We start from the raw sequence: 12708 nt of genomic DNA, 5'->3' as shown, positions 1-12708 counted from the left end.
CCTACTATATCTATGAAAAAATCTAAAAAGTCCCAGTCCAAATCCAAGAAGTCCCAGTGATTTATAAGTATCCAGGAGCCGCTGCTTGTAACTTCTCACAGAAGAAAAACAAGATTATCAGCAGAAAAATGCAAGCAGAGGTGAGAGCAAGCAGCAGAGCATCTGCACTGTAGGAAAGCAGGAAGTCAGTGACCTCTTGCAGCCAGTATGTGGAAATTTTTACCATTGAGTATCCAAGGGCGCAGTACTTTTAAATATTTTAAATCTAGTTTGAAAACATGGCAGAAAGATACTCAGACCTGCAGTCACTGAGCTCAGATACATTGATTATGTTGGCCAGCATTAGTACCTGTGTCTGGTTGGACATTTCTTGTCATGATGAATTGTTTGTTCTTAAACATGTTGAGATAACTGATGGTAAACTGGCTAGTTGGGGAATAGTATTGTTATCCTGTATTTTTTATTCTTTTCTCATTTCTGTCTTCATTTTAATACTGATGTCTTTACTGTGTCTGTTTCAAAGTGTAATGCTTTAATTCACCACATTTGACTGTTAGCATTTACTTCATCATCATCATCATCATCATCACGGGTGGCCTCTGCCCAGGGACTACAGATGGAAATGAGCTTCTAGCCTTGAAAGTCAGTGTTAGAGCAGCTTCCATTAAGTTTAAAGTGACATCATCTTCCAGCACCAGTGAATCTCTTTCTGTCACATTCTGCTGAAGATTCTCACACTGTTCAATCAGCATCCAATCATCTCACATGGAGAAAAAGTATTCATGTCAACACCACTTAAGGAGAGGTGATGCTCAGAGGTTCAGTTGTACACTGACCAGGTGTTAACATGGAGGAACAGCTGGTTGTCTTCTCTCACTCACATCAAGTTCAACACAGATTCACATTCAGCTGCAACTATAGGTGAGTTTATTCTCTATTGTTGTTCGAAGAAATGTTTTGTTTGTTCAACCAAACATTTTCCTGTCTAGTTGAAAATATTTCACTGAAAAAGCTATTCCAGTGTTGTATGCAGAGACTAGAGCAAAGGTGGAGGATGCATTTGAATCTGCTGAGAGAGTTGTACTCACCTACGACGGGTGGACTTCATGGGCCACCAAGTGACCACTATGTGACCATCACTGCTCATTTTATTGACGAGTGGTAAATGCAATCTCACATTCTTCAAACTAGGGTGATGCACAAGAGTCACACCTGTAGGATAATGAACCCAGGAACAGAAGAAATGTTTAATTCTTTCAAAAAAAAAAAGATTTCTTTTGGCCTAACAGTCTGTCTGTTTAGGTGCAGGAGCACACACATGCACACAGACCCAATGACCAGGGGCCATGACCATGACCTCTGACCTAAAGGCCAGGAAACCATTGAACAGAACTTAAAACCCAGCCTTCTCACTACCAGCCATGGAAAAAAAAAGGACAATTTTGGAAATTAACAACTTTGTTTTCTTTTCAGATACAAACAGCCAAACCTGCATGGACTATCCTCCCTTCTACTGCTAGCCAACTATCTCTTAAGTCATACATTTTTGTCTTGACTTGTCCAACCAATGTTAACTTTCATGTTAAGTCCAAGAACAATTTAATTAGTTTGATATTATGGAAATTCAAACTCTGCTTCAAAATTTGTTAATTATAAGTCACACATATTATTGCATTTGATTTATTTGATATTAACCAGTGTATGTGTGTTATTTAGCTGAGGTTCTATTGCTAGAATAATGCTTTCTCTCATAGATTTAATTACAGATTAGGAAATTAAGGTATATTGATTTTATTCTGTGTTTTATTTGGTTAATCAATATCACTGGTTCATGATGTGGTAATGAAATTGGCAATGGCAACAGAAATGAGTGAGTATTCATTTTGCAAGTGTGCATAGTCTTTAAATATTCTATAAGAATAAAATTATTCCCTTTTATTTGAGGGTCAGTTTTTCTCTCCACACATAGGAATTAATTAGTAATCAATGCAAGAATGCCAAGAATCCTCTTTCTCCTTAAACATGCCTCTAGACTATAAAAACTTTTACAACTCTTTGTCAAGTGGCTGATGCTCTTCTTCTGCCTTGTTGCCTGGCTGACTGCTGCTGCTTCTGTTTTTTCTCGGCCTTATCAGCCGTGATAGTTGCTCATGCGTTGAGGACGTTTTTTTAATATGGCTGAGAGATGAAAGCTCCAGAAAGAGACTCAACTAAGGAGCAAAAGATTGCAAAGATGCCTAAGCCACAAGCCAAGCCACACCGTTTGCCATTTGAATATATGTTATTTTCGTAATCTCCTATTTTCATCCAAGTCTACAGCTTGCCACTGAATGACCCCTCCCTGCTGTGTGTGTCCACGATGCGGCCTCAGCTAGTCTGAGACTGAGTTCATCCTCTTAAGAAGCAGTGACCCAAAGTGCTTCACTGCACCTGCTACAGCCTTCTCATCTGGCTGTCACTCTGGTGACCCGAAGATCTCTGAGTCTGCTGCGCCTTGCTGGGCGCTCTCCAGGAAGTTCGCCTCATCATCTGCCCTTCATCACCACGGAAACAGTAGGAAAACCATCTACTATGCTTCTGTCTGAGAGTTGATGCAAAGAGCTATTTAAAAATGTAATTTTTATTGGCTGTAGTTAGAATCTTGGCCCCTCACCAACTCGTTCATTCCTTTATTCTGACTGCAATAATTTGTTAATTTACCCATTCATTCATGCATCCATTCATTCATTCATTTTAGTTGTATATATGTGTATATATCTATATATGCTAAGTGTTTCCCATTCATCTCTATCCCTTGGTAGTTAAATATCTTGGTTTATAGCCAAGTTGTATCTGTGTATTCCTTTATATCAGAGATGGAGGTCACTATATTCAGAGTCTGTGAGTTTCAGATATAAGATTGATTAATTATGTTTCCTCTCAATTAATTAATTGCTTGCCAAGGTCCAGAGGATTTCCATCTTCTTCCACAGAAGCACCACAGCCACTGATGCACTCAAGAGAAACCAGAGGATCCTTGACCTTCCACAACACAAGCTCATAACAGATGTTGTTGTCTGATGGAGCAGCGCCTATGAGATGCTCTCCCGGCTTCTCGAGCAGCAGTCTGCCGTCTGTGCTGCACTCTTATCTCCTGAGGTGAGTGTGGATGTACATTGTTACTGATAAAGCGTATTAAAATATGTATGTATGCATCTGATTTGTATATCATATAGATTCAATTTTAATAATGAGGTTGTGAATGTTATAGCCAAAAATATTAATTCATGAATTTTAATTTAAGTGCTATGCTGCTCTGTTCGTACATCAAAGCTTAGGCAAGCTGAATTTTAGTATAAAATATGAATCATCAATTCAAATATAAATAATTCAAATTGTGTGTGTGTGTGTGTGTATATATATATATATATATATATACACACAACACAAAATATTTTATATAATTCACAACTTCATTACTGTCAGTACAGTCATTACTGAAATTCAACTTGGCTAAACTTGAAATTAATGCAAGAACAGAGCAGCATAGCACTTTAATGAAAGATCATTTATTGATATTTTAGGCTCTGTCATTCAAAATATACATTAAACTAATTTTTTAATGAAAGTTCCATTCTATCCTTATTTTTCATTAAAGCTGAGAAAGAGTGTCTCTGATATCTGCACCCTGACTGAGACAGACATCTCAAATGCTGAAGAGGTTGAGGAAAAGGGGGAACAGTCAAGGAGCCGATAGGCTGGGGGAAACACAGGGGAATGGGCAAGAAGCTGATTGGCTGGAGGAAACATTGGGGGTGTGGCAGGGCTGACGAGGCTGATGCAGGGCAGGTGTGTAGAAGGACATAAGAGTGAAAAGCAGGCTGGGGAGGAGCACAGGAACACAAGGAGGAAAAACAGCAACAGCAAACAAGATCCTCCTCATAATAAACCAACATACACAAGACTGCCACAGAATACAAATGAATACAACTCAAATACACAACCAACACTACAACCTCTTTAATGTAATAAACAGAAAACCAAAAACCCTCTTAATAACCAAGACTGAGTATAAGCTGTATGAGACAAAGACAGACTAACTAATAATGGCAACTTAAATAATATCATGCCAGATAGTCTTTTAAAGATACAACTCAAATCAGCCCTCTCTAACACACTATAACAGGGAGAAGAGGCTGAGGGTCTCTGGTGGACTGGAGGAGAATAACAGGGAGAAGCAAAGCAGAGAGCTGGGGATGAGAGTGTGTGTGGATGCAGAGAGAGACTGAGGAGCAGATTGTGACAGAGGTTTTGCAAGCCCTCAGGCCAATGCTGGTGGCAACAAACATCATGTGCGAGGAGAAGAGCCCAGTTTCAGAACAGTTTCTGTCATTGCTCCACTTCATGCCCAACTTTTGAGTGACATAATCGGCACCATTGAGAATTCCCCTCTTGTCAGAGAGATAAAGAGCACCATCCATCAAGACCTATCAAAGAGATATGGCTCCACAGAGGAGAAAAACAACTTGTATGTCTCATCAGCCTCAGACCCCAGGTTTAAACGTCTGCTCTTCCTGTTCCAAGATATGCAGGAGATGTATTCCTAAACCTCTTTGGCATGTCAATGGCTGCTGTTCTGCAGGTAATTACATCTTTTAAACAGTAGTAGGTCATCTGAATTCTTAGTTGCAATTTTGCCTTCAAACCATCAGACTGCTGCTAGAGATGCCTTCCATATGTATCCAACCCATATGCAAAAAGTCATGTGTGAAAATTTTAAATTAATAGAAATGGTTGACTTGATGTGAGCGTGTTTTTAAATAATCATGTAAAAGGTGTGCCACTGTTCATTTTCTTACAAGAGGATGTTGCAGACCTGGAAATGCAGAGTAATTCTCAAGAGAGCACTACTGAGCACAGTGCTGCTGAATGTCTTGACACCAGTGACGATGGATGATTGAATGAATGATCCCTCCACTGCACACACACCAAAGAAGAGGAATTCTGCACCTGCTGACCTCCTCAGGAAGACATTCAAGAGCACCAGAGCTCCCTTGTTGTTGGCTACTTTCATAGCTGACTATGAAGGTAGCCAACAAAGTAGCCGACTAATATTTCTGCGGGAAGAATCTTTTTGACTGCTGTTGACATAATTAGGAGTGTAAAGGTTTTGACACCGAGACTGAAACCACGACACAAATGTCCACAGTCTCGAGGCGCGGTTCCGTCTTTTATGTGAAGTCAATTTATGAAGTTAATCTACCGTCATAGTGTTCTTCAGTGTTTTTGATATTGCAAATTGTAACTGATTTAATAAAACCCAGAATTTTTCTCCCTGTCTTGTTTTATTAGAGTGATGGCACATGTGGACAAGTTGCAGTCAGTGTGTGTAGTGTGTTAAGCCTCCTTAAGTGTGTTAAGACTCTATTGTTTCATCTCAGTTGTCAAATTCTGTGAAACTGACACCACAGTTCAATAATAAATACATAAATAAATACATGCTTTTTGCCTGTTTAGGGGTATTTTTTCTTTCTTCTGTTACATAGATATAGTGATGTATCGTAGATGAATTGTCTTGCAATGTGTCGAGTATTGCAGAATCGCTGTATCATGATGCCATCGTTATTGTGGGCAATGTATCATGATAGTATCATATCATCAGTTACTCTGTAACTGTATTCCCGCCCCTAGTGCCAATCATCCAATCAAAAAGAAGAAAATACTAAACTTTCTTAAAAAAGAGAGAGTAGATATTGCTTTACTCCAGGAGACCCGTTTGAGTAAGGTGTAGCATAATAAATTTTAAAAAGACTGGGTAGGTCAGATGTATTTTGCATTATATTCCACTAGAAGTAGAGAAGTTGCACTTTTCATTAGGAAACAATTGCCTTTTGTCATTGAGACAGTACAGTCTGACCTGGTTTTCCTTCAAGGGCTCCTGAGCTGATACTTACTCTTTGTCTTGTCCTGATATCAACACATTAACTGGCTTTAGCACATTTTTAGAGAAAATATGAGTTATTTTGTGAAAAAGCAGCAGTGCGTGTACATGCATTAACCATTAGGGATATGAAACAACTAGGGGTAAGAAAAGTGATAAAAATTTGAAGTTGTGCGCGCGACCATGTTTATTTAAAAGATTCACAAGAAAGTAAGATCATTTTTCATGGTGCCAGATATAGACAACAGGAGCCAAATTCAGGCAGTCACTGTGCTCAATATGAACCTGGAGAGCCCCACCGCCAAGGGCAGAGATAAGAGAGTGACACTGCAGTAGAGTAGATGTCCTCTTGGTAATACATTAGTGAATGATGTGATATGTTAATTATTTCAGAACTTCAGTAACTTGAGTTAAACTACACAAAAACAGATGGAGCTACACACATTGGCTTCATCAGTCATGTCTGAGTCTAAATGTAAACAAGACAAAACCATGGTACAACCTTCTAACGCTGATATTCTCATCAAAGGTGAAAAAATTGACATAGTTACTGATTTTAAATATCTTGATGTGACACTAGATCCAAATTTGAACTTTAAGAAACATGTTTAAAAAACAGTTAAAACCATAAAGTACAACTTAACAAATTTTAGACATATTAGAAACTGTCTCTCTTTGGACGCAGTCAAGATATTTATGCATGCTATGATTCTTTCCCATATGTCTTATTATATCACATGTTGGGGGCAGGCTGGAGAAACAGCCATAAAACCTCTTGAGTCTTTACACAAACTAATTCTAAAAACTCTGGACAAAAAGCCAATGCATTTCCATCTCTGTAGGGTATTGGAGAAATACAATTTAGTGAGCTTTGAGAATTTTGGATTATTCTCAAATTTGTGCCTAGTTTATAAAATTTTAAATGGTTTGGCCCCTCCTCCACTATGTGACTTTGTGTACACTCGCTCAGTAAGTTCTATCAGATCCTCCAGAATATCCTCTACACAAGATTGTATCATACCATTTCGTTGCACTGCATTTGGGCAGTCAGCTTTCTCTGTGAAAGCCACAACTCAGTGGAATTCCTTACCTGATGATATGAAGAACCGTAGTTCTATCAATACATTCAAGGCCAAATTAAAAAATCAACTAAAGACGAATCAGCTGTGTGACCACTGAGCCTAGTTTACATTATTAATTTTTAATTGACATTGTGGGTGTATGTGATGTGCTGTTGTGTGTAGCTTTGTATTTTGTATGGTGTGTTCTTTGTGGGGGGGTTTTTTGGGTTTTCTTTTTTTGCTTTGTACTGCATGTTGTTGTGCTGTTGTATGTTTTGATTGTAATGGACTACAGATGTAAATTAGCTTCAAGCTAACTCTGGCGCATTGCATCATTTATGCTGAATACTGCACACTTAGCTGTTCAATAAATCAAATCAAATCAAATCAAGGCACTGAACAGCATTTTGTCTTGTTTCAAAGAAAAACAAATCCTCCATGTTGTTGTTATGTGTATTCCCAACATACCTAGAGTGACTATGGTTGTGTCTCTTGTCTCTGGATTGAGAGCGCCTCTTGTGGTTCCCTCAGGAACTGGCGACTGGAGTCTTGCTCAACAAACTCTACGAAGGCGAAACATGTAAGCTGAGTCTCATCTCCAGCCGTGTGCACAAACTTTACATCTTCCACCTGCTTGAAGAACTCCAACAGCTGCTCTGCAGTGGTGGTCTGTGGAAACAGAGATGAACCTAAACTCACTGGCAACAAGTTTGCAAAGTACAGAATGTAAAAGCTTTGTTTCTTGAATTAATTTGGTTGAAAGTTAACTCATTCAGAGTTGTAGTGACCCGTTATCCCACATCATCAACACCACATGGTCCCAGATGGAAAAGTTCATTCCAGTAACTGAAAACGAGTCATTCTGCACTTGACAGGCTTTATTTATCTTCTCTTTTGGTCACAAACACTTGATGAACAAATATCTGGCAATGAGCATTACTAGCTGAGACTGTATTTTATCCTTATTTGTAATGAATAATGATAGACAGCTTGAAAGAAAGGAGCGAAATGAGGCATCATGCACTGCAATATGAATGGAAAAATGGTTGCTGTCAAATTAAGATGTTGTTGAGGTTACATCAGCAATGGATAACAAAGTTTTGGGTCATGCTCACCAGCATTCTTTTCAACCATAGTAGGCAGCTGTGTTGACAGTTGCCATGATCAGCAGATGAATTTTGCTAATTTGTTCAGTTAGGCTTTTGAATCCCCAAGAATAGGGCCCCAACTAACAATTATTTTCTTGATTAATAATTTGGTCTATTAAATCAGTGACAATAAAAGTTATCTTATCTGTTAATTATTTTCTTGATTAATTGTTTGGTCAATAAAATGCCAGAAAATGGTGAAAAATATTGATCACTGTTTCCTAAAGCCCAAGATGGCATCCTCAAATGTCTTCTTTTGTCCCAAATAACAGTCCATAACCCAAAGATATTTAGTTTACTGTTGCAGAAGACTAAAGGTGACGTGTGAACACAGTCCTAACAGTATATCAGATACAGATTTGATTAAATTACCTGTGAGTTCAAGTTGCCGACGTAGACAGTCCTACTGATCTCATCGATTTTTGAGGGATCTACATTTCCCATGAGGGGGGACTGAGAGTGTGCTGATGCTGTGGGGTCGAGACTAGTTGATATCCGATTCACTATGGGAAGGTTCAGCTACATGTGTGAAATGCATGCACGCAAACACACACACACACACACACACACACACACACACATACATATTCATGTTATGTTTAAGTTGCATGATAGACAAGAATACAAGAGAACTGCAAAATGCTGACTCACATTCTGAAGTGGAGCTAGAGTAGGAATAGGTAGCAGTCCCCTGCCAGGATTCAGACTCGGCACTGGGGTGGCAGGTGCCAACAGTGGCGTCTTCTGGGATCTTCCCTGCAGAACAGAAGCAGATACTAGTGAAAGCAATAGAGGGACTCTTCTCTGTCTCTACTATGTCCGCACAATTATTCCACTGTATTCTAGAGAGAAAGAGAGCAGACACATCCCCATACAGCCTACATATGTTCTACTGTCTACCCATGGTATACTGGAGACCAAGCACCCTTACTTTGTTTTTTTATAAAATTATTCTTCTCAATCAATCTCAGTTATTATTGTCAATAAACTTCAAAAACCTTAACTTTTTTCACAAACAATGCATGGGTCACCTGTACTGGAAACATATTGGTCATGAGCCATACATTATCAAGCATGCGGAGGGGGGTGGGTTGGGGGGGGGCGATCGTTTCGCAGTGTAGGAAAGGTGTGCAACACAAGACAACCTCAATGGCTGAATCACTAATAGCACACACAACATCAGATACAGAAAAGAACAACAAGAGGGCTAAATTAAGACTTATAAGAGACAAAATAACTACAAATTCAGCTCACTATAGCTGGAGGCTCTGAACATGAATTACCATTTGTTTAATGCGACAGGTTTCCTGAACACTTTTCAAAACAAATAATGACAGAAAGCATTAATGCATGTGTCATGAATTTCCAAGTTAAAAGAGAAAATGATGTTAAATGGATCAAGTTTGTGTTATTAAAAATACAAAAAATCCATATCAGAGCTGTAGTGTAGTAATGTGAGGGGAAACTCACTCAAATCTTGCAAACTTCAGCATAGATCAGAAGTGCAGATAGAAAGATTAAAAGATGCTATGTTCAAATGAGTTTTCATTACTGGGCCTCACTTTCAGAATGACTAGACCCTCACTATGTAAACAGGAGTAGGAGACAAGAGAGTAAAGTGTTAGTGATCCTCCTAGCATCCATGTGTGATACACATCCCACCAGTATGCAATAGCAACCTGGACAGAATTCAATCACACACAAGCTGCAGGTGTAGCAGAAAAGAGAGAGGGGGGTGGGGGTTGGACAATAATCAAAACAACAAACCGAAATAAAAAATGTAAACACAACACTATAGATAAGCAATGCTGTAGTTTCTAGATAGAGACAGTAGAGAGTAGACAATGTGGGAAAGTATGAAAGGAAACAAACCAAACAAAAATAAAAAATAAATAAAAAGACGCAAGGTGTCCATCTTGGAAGGTTCAGCAGGCTGTTGGCCCAATCAGGGATAGTGGCTTGGAAAACAATGCCTGACTCAGGCTAGTGTGGTGTAACAACTGGACCAGTCTAGTCATCTGATATGCACACATAATCACACAGAAAAACATACAAAACCAAATTAATAAACTCAGTAAGCATCCAGCACCAAGTCACATGGACAAAAAGCATCAAGTTAGAGGTGATATCATTTTTTTGACTGTACACAAGGTATTTGACCTAGTCTTGTTCCACTGTATGATGCTGATGTGGGTGGGCTCTGCACCTTTTCTACTTTCAGTGCTTGCTTGTTCCTTTAGAGCCACCTTGGTTGGATAAAAGTTCAGGTGTGGATTTGCATAGTGAGTTAGAGCAGCTTGAATAGTTCTCAAGTGGACTCTTGTGGATTTCAAATGTTCATCTGACTGAGTGAACAAATTGAACTCAAGCCTCAAACAAATTGAACACTTGATAGAGTTGCTTCACGTAATGATCTTTCAGGCTGCATGCACATTATAAGATAATCTGCTGGAAACGACTGCCCATTTGATGATGATGCTCTATTGGTGCCCTTCAGCTCTGACAAACCAGTCATTGCTGGTTGATATAAAATGCATCACTACCGGTGCGCCAGCGCGGGAATGTCATCACAGACACCATATTTAAAAACTGTGGTATACTGCGAAATACAGAGAGATTTACCTGGTGGTGATAGGCTTAATCAGCATTGTGTGAACTCATTTGGCAAGGGCTTGAAAGTAATGGATGTTCATTTATTTATATGAAGTCCCACACTCCAGCTTTAAAGTTCCGCTTCATGCTCACTGAGATTTTTAAAAGGAAGGCTATTTTTGTTTCCAGAGAGAGAGTGGCGGAATTAGGAGAGAAGAGACAGAAGCTAGGAGGAATTGCAGGATGTAATGGTGTTGAAAGTAAAACAGGGAGAAAGTAAAGAAGGTGCAACAGTTTAAGGAAGAAAGAGAAACATTGAAGCAATCCAGGAGTCAGATGATGGAGAGACATGAAGAAATTAAAGCAGGAGGGAGACAAAACTGGTAACTTACACCTGTATCTAGATGAGTGACTGTTCTGATAAATATTTTCAAAGGCACAATCTGTTATCCAAATGTACACAAGGACATCCCAACAAACAAAACTCAAAGCACAAGTTGAAACCTGCTATAAAAGGATTTACAGATCTTTGAATACAGGCACTAACACTACACAACAACTGCTTAACATGATGTTTTCTTAAGCTGTTAAAACACTGTTGACCTCAGTAACTACTGTAAACGCAGCACTAAAATTGACAGGTAGTTTCAGTTATTATGAAACAAAATGCTGATTCATCCATAAGTCAAACTGTTGTCTTGATTTGGCATTAAATTTGAGCAAATTAATTTCCCATAAGTCAGTTCTGCTGTTCTGTTATATTCCAAACATTAATCTACATTATAGACCATACAGATGGTGTGAGAATTGAATTTGTTTTTATGATAGATACTGATCCATCTATCCATCCATTAGGCCTCACAGCCACAACAAAATAGCTGAAGCAGGGCTTTTATTTACCACTACAGGCCTCCTAATGCTAGATAAAGGAGGTTAAAATAAAAGTGTTACAAATGCAAGGGATACAAATCATTTCATCATAACTATATATTCATTTTCTCACTTCAGCACCAAACTGTTGCCCTATCAGATGTTAGGATTGAGTATCCAGGGTGGCCTGTCAGGGTTGGTGGTTAACGCACTAAGGCAGGCTAAACAAACAACGAAGCAGTGGAAAGAAGAAGAAAAACAGAAAAAAATCTCTGTTCATCTGGCAGTAGCACAGTCAATAGCCAGGAAACTATCCACACTGTAAAAGAAGACTGATTATGAAACGGTGAGCCACATGTAAGTTAACATCTGTTTGGTTGTTAGTTTGTTTGCTCAGTAAGTCAATGTGTGAGCTAGATGTTTAGTAGCTTTGTGTGGCCTCGGACATGTCTGGACACAACCACGTGAAAAGGGCAAATTAAAGTTCAAGGCGACATGATATTGTTGGTATTATTAACAAATATTCAGTTGCTAGATAAGCTTCAGAAGAACTGAAAGTGACTGCTGATTTCCAATTGAGATTGAAGAAACTTCACGTCGTCATAAACTCTGTCTACCCAGCCTGGAGGGACCAAGTCAAGTGAGGACTAATGAGGATTAGCTCCCTGCTATCCAGACACCTTCTAAGCAATCCAGCCTGGTTCACTCTGTTGTACTTTGTTGTGAGTCATCTGCCTTCAACAGTCTGGTATTTGGATGTTATTCACCTCCTCACACCAGAGGCTGAGGTATGGTTTCACATTCTGTCTCTTTTTGAACTGTATGAGGACTGTTCTACTCCAGCTAACACAGTGGGTTCAGCTTAACGCATAGACTTTTGGACTGCCGTCTACGGACTCGAAGCAGTACAACTGGAGCAAGTAAATGTGAAACGTTTGGACTAATCCATTATGGACAAACTGTACAACTGAGGAGTTTTGAATAGTAGTAGTCAAAATGTGAATGTTCAATTTGAAAGTGAATGTGGTTTAGGGTTCAAGAGTAGAGTATTGTTGATATAAGAGGGTCTAGTATACATTGTCCTGTTAAACTAAACAAGAAACAAGGTTGTAATATT

General features: G+C 39.0%; 2 long non-coding RNA genes across 2 annotated transcripts; one reads left to right on the top strand and one right to left on the bottom strand.

Moving 5' to 3' along the window:
• Window positions 1-1553: 1553 nt before the first annotated feature.
• Window positions 1554-5544, top strand: LOC137193661 (uncharacterized). Its single transcript, XR_010930869.1, has 4 exons — window positions 1554-2553; window positions 2944-3138; window positions 4166-4621; window positions 4842-5544. It is a non-coding gene; the product is annotated as an uncharacterized lncRNA (long non-coding RNA).
• A 1102-nt stretch (window positions 5545-6646) lies between these two features.
• LOC137193388 (uncharacterized) lies at window positions 6647-8870 on the bottom strand. The gene is made up of 3 exons (XR_010930802.1): window positions 8781-8870; window positions 8502-8648; window positions 6647-7650 (listed from the first exon to the last, which is right to left on the bottom strand). It is a non-coding gene; the product is annotated as an uncharacterized lncRNA (long non-coding RNA).
• Window positions 8871-12708: the final 3838 nt, after the last annotated feature.

This window comes from Thunnus thynnus, chromosome 12 (assembly GCF_963924715.1).
Source record: "Thunnus thynnus chromosome 12, fThuThy2.1, whole genome shotgun sequence".
In the NCBI taxonomy this organism is placed as follows: domain Eukaryota; kingdom Metazoa; phylum Chordata; class Actinopteri; order Scombriformes; family Scombridae; genus Thunnus; species Thunnus thynnus.
The sequence above is the reverse complement of the archived record's forward strand: the minus strand, read 5'-3'. Positions and strand labels throughout refer to the sequence as shown.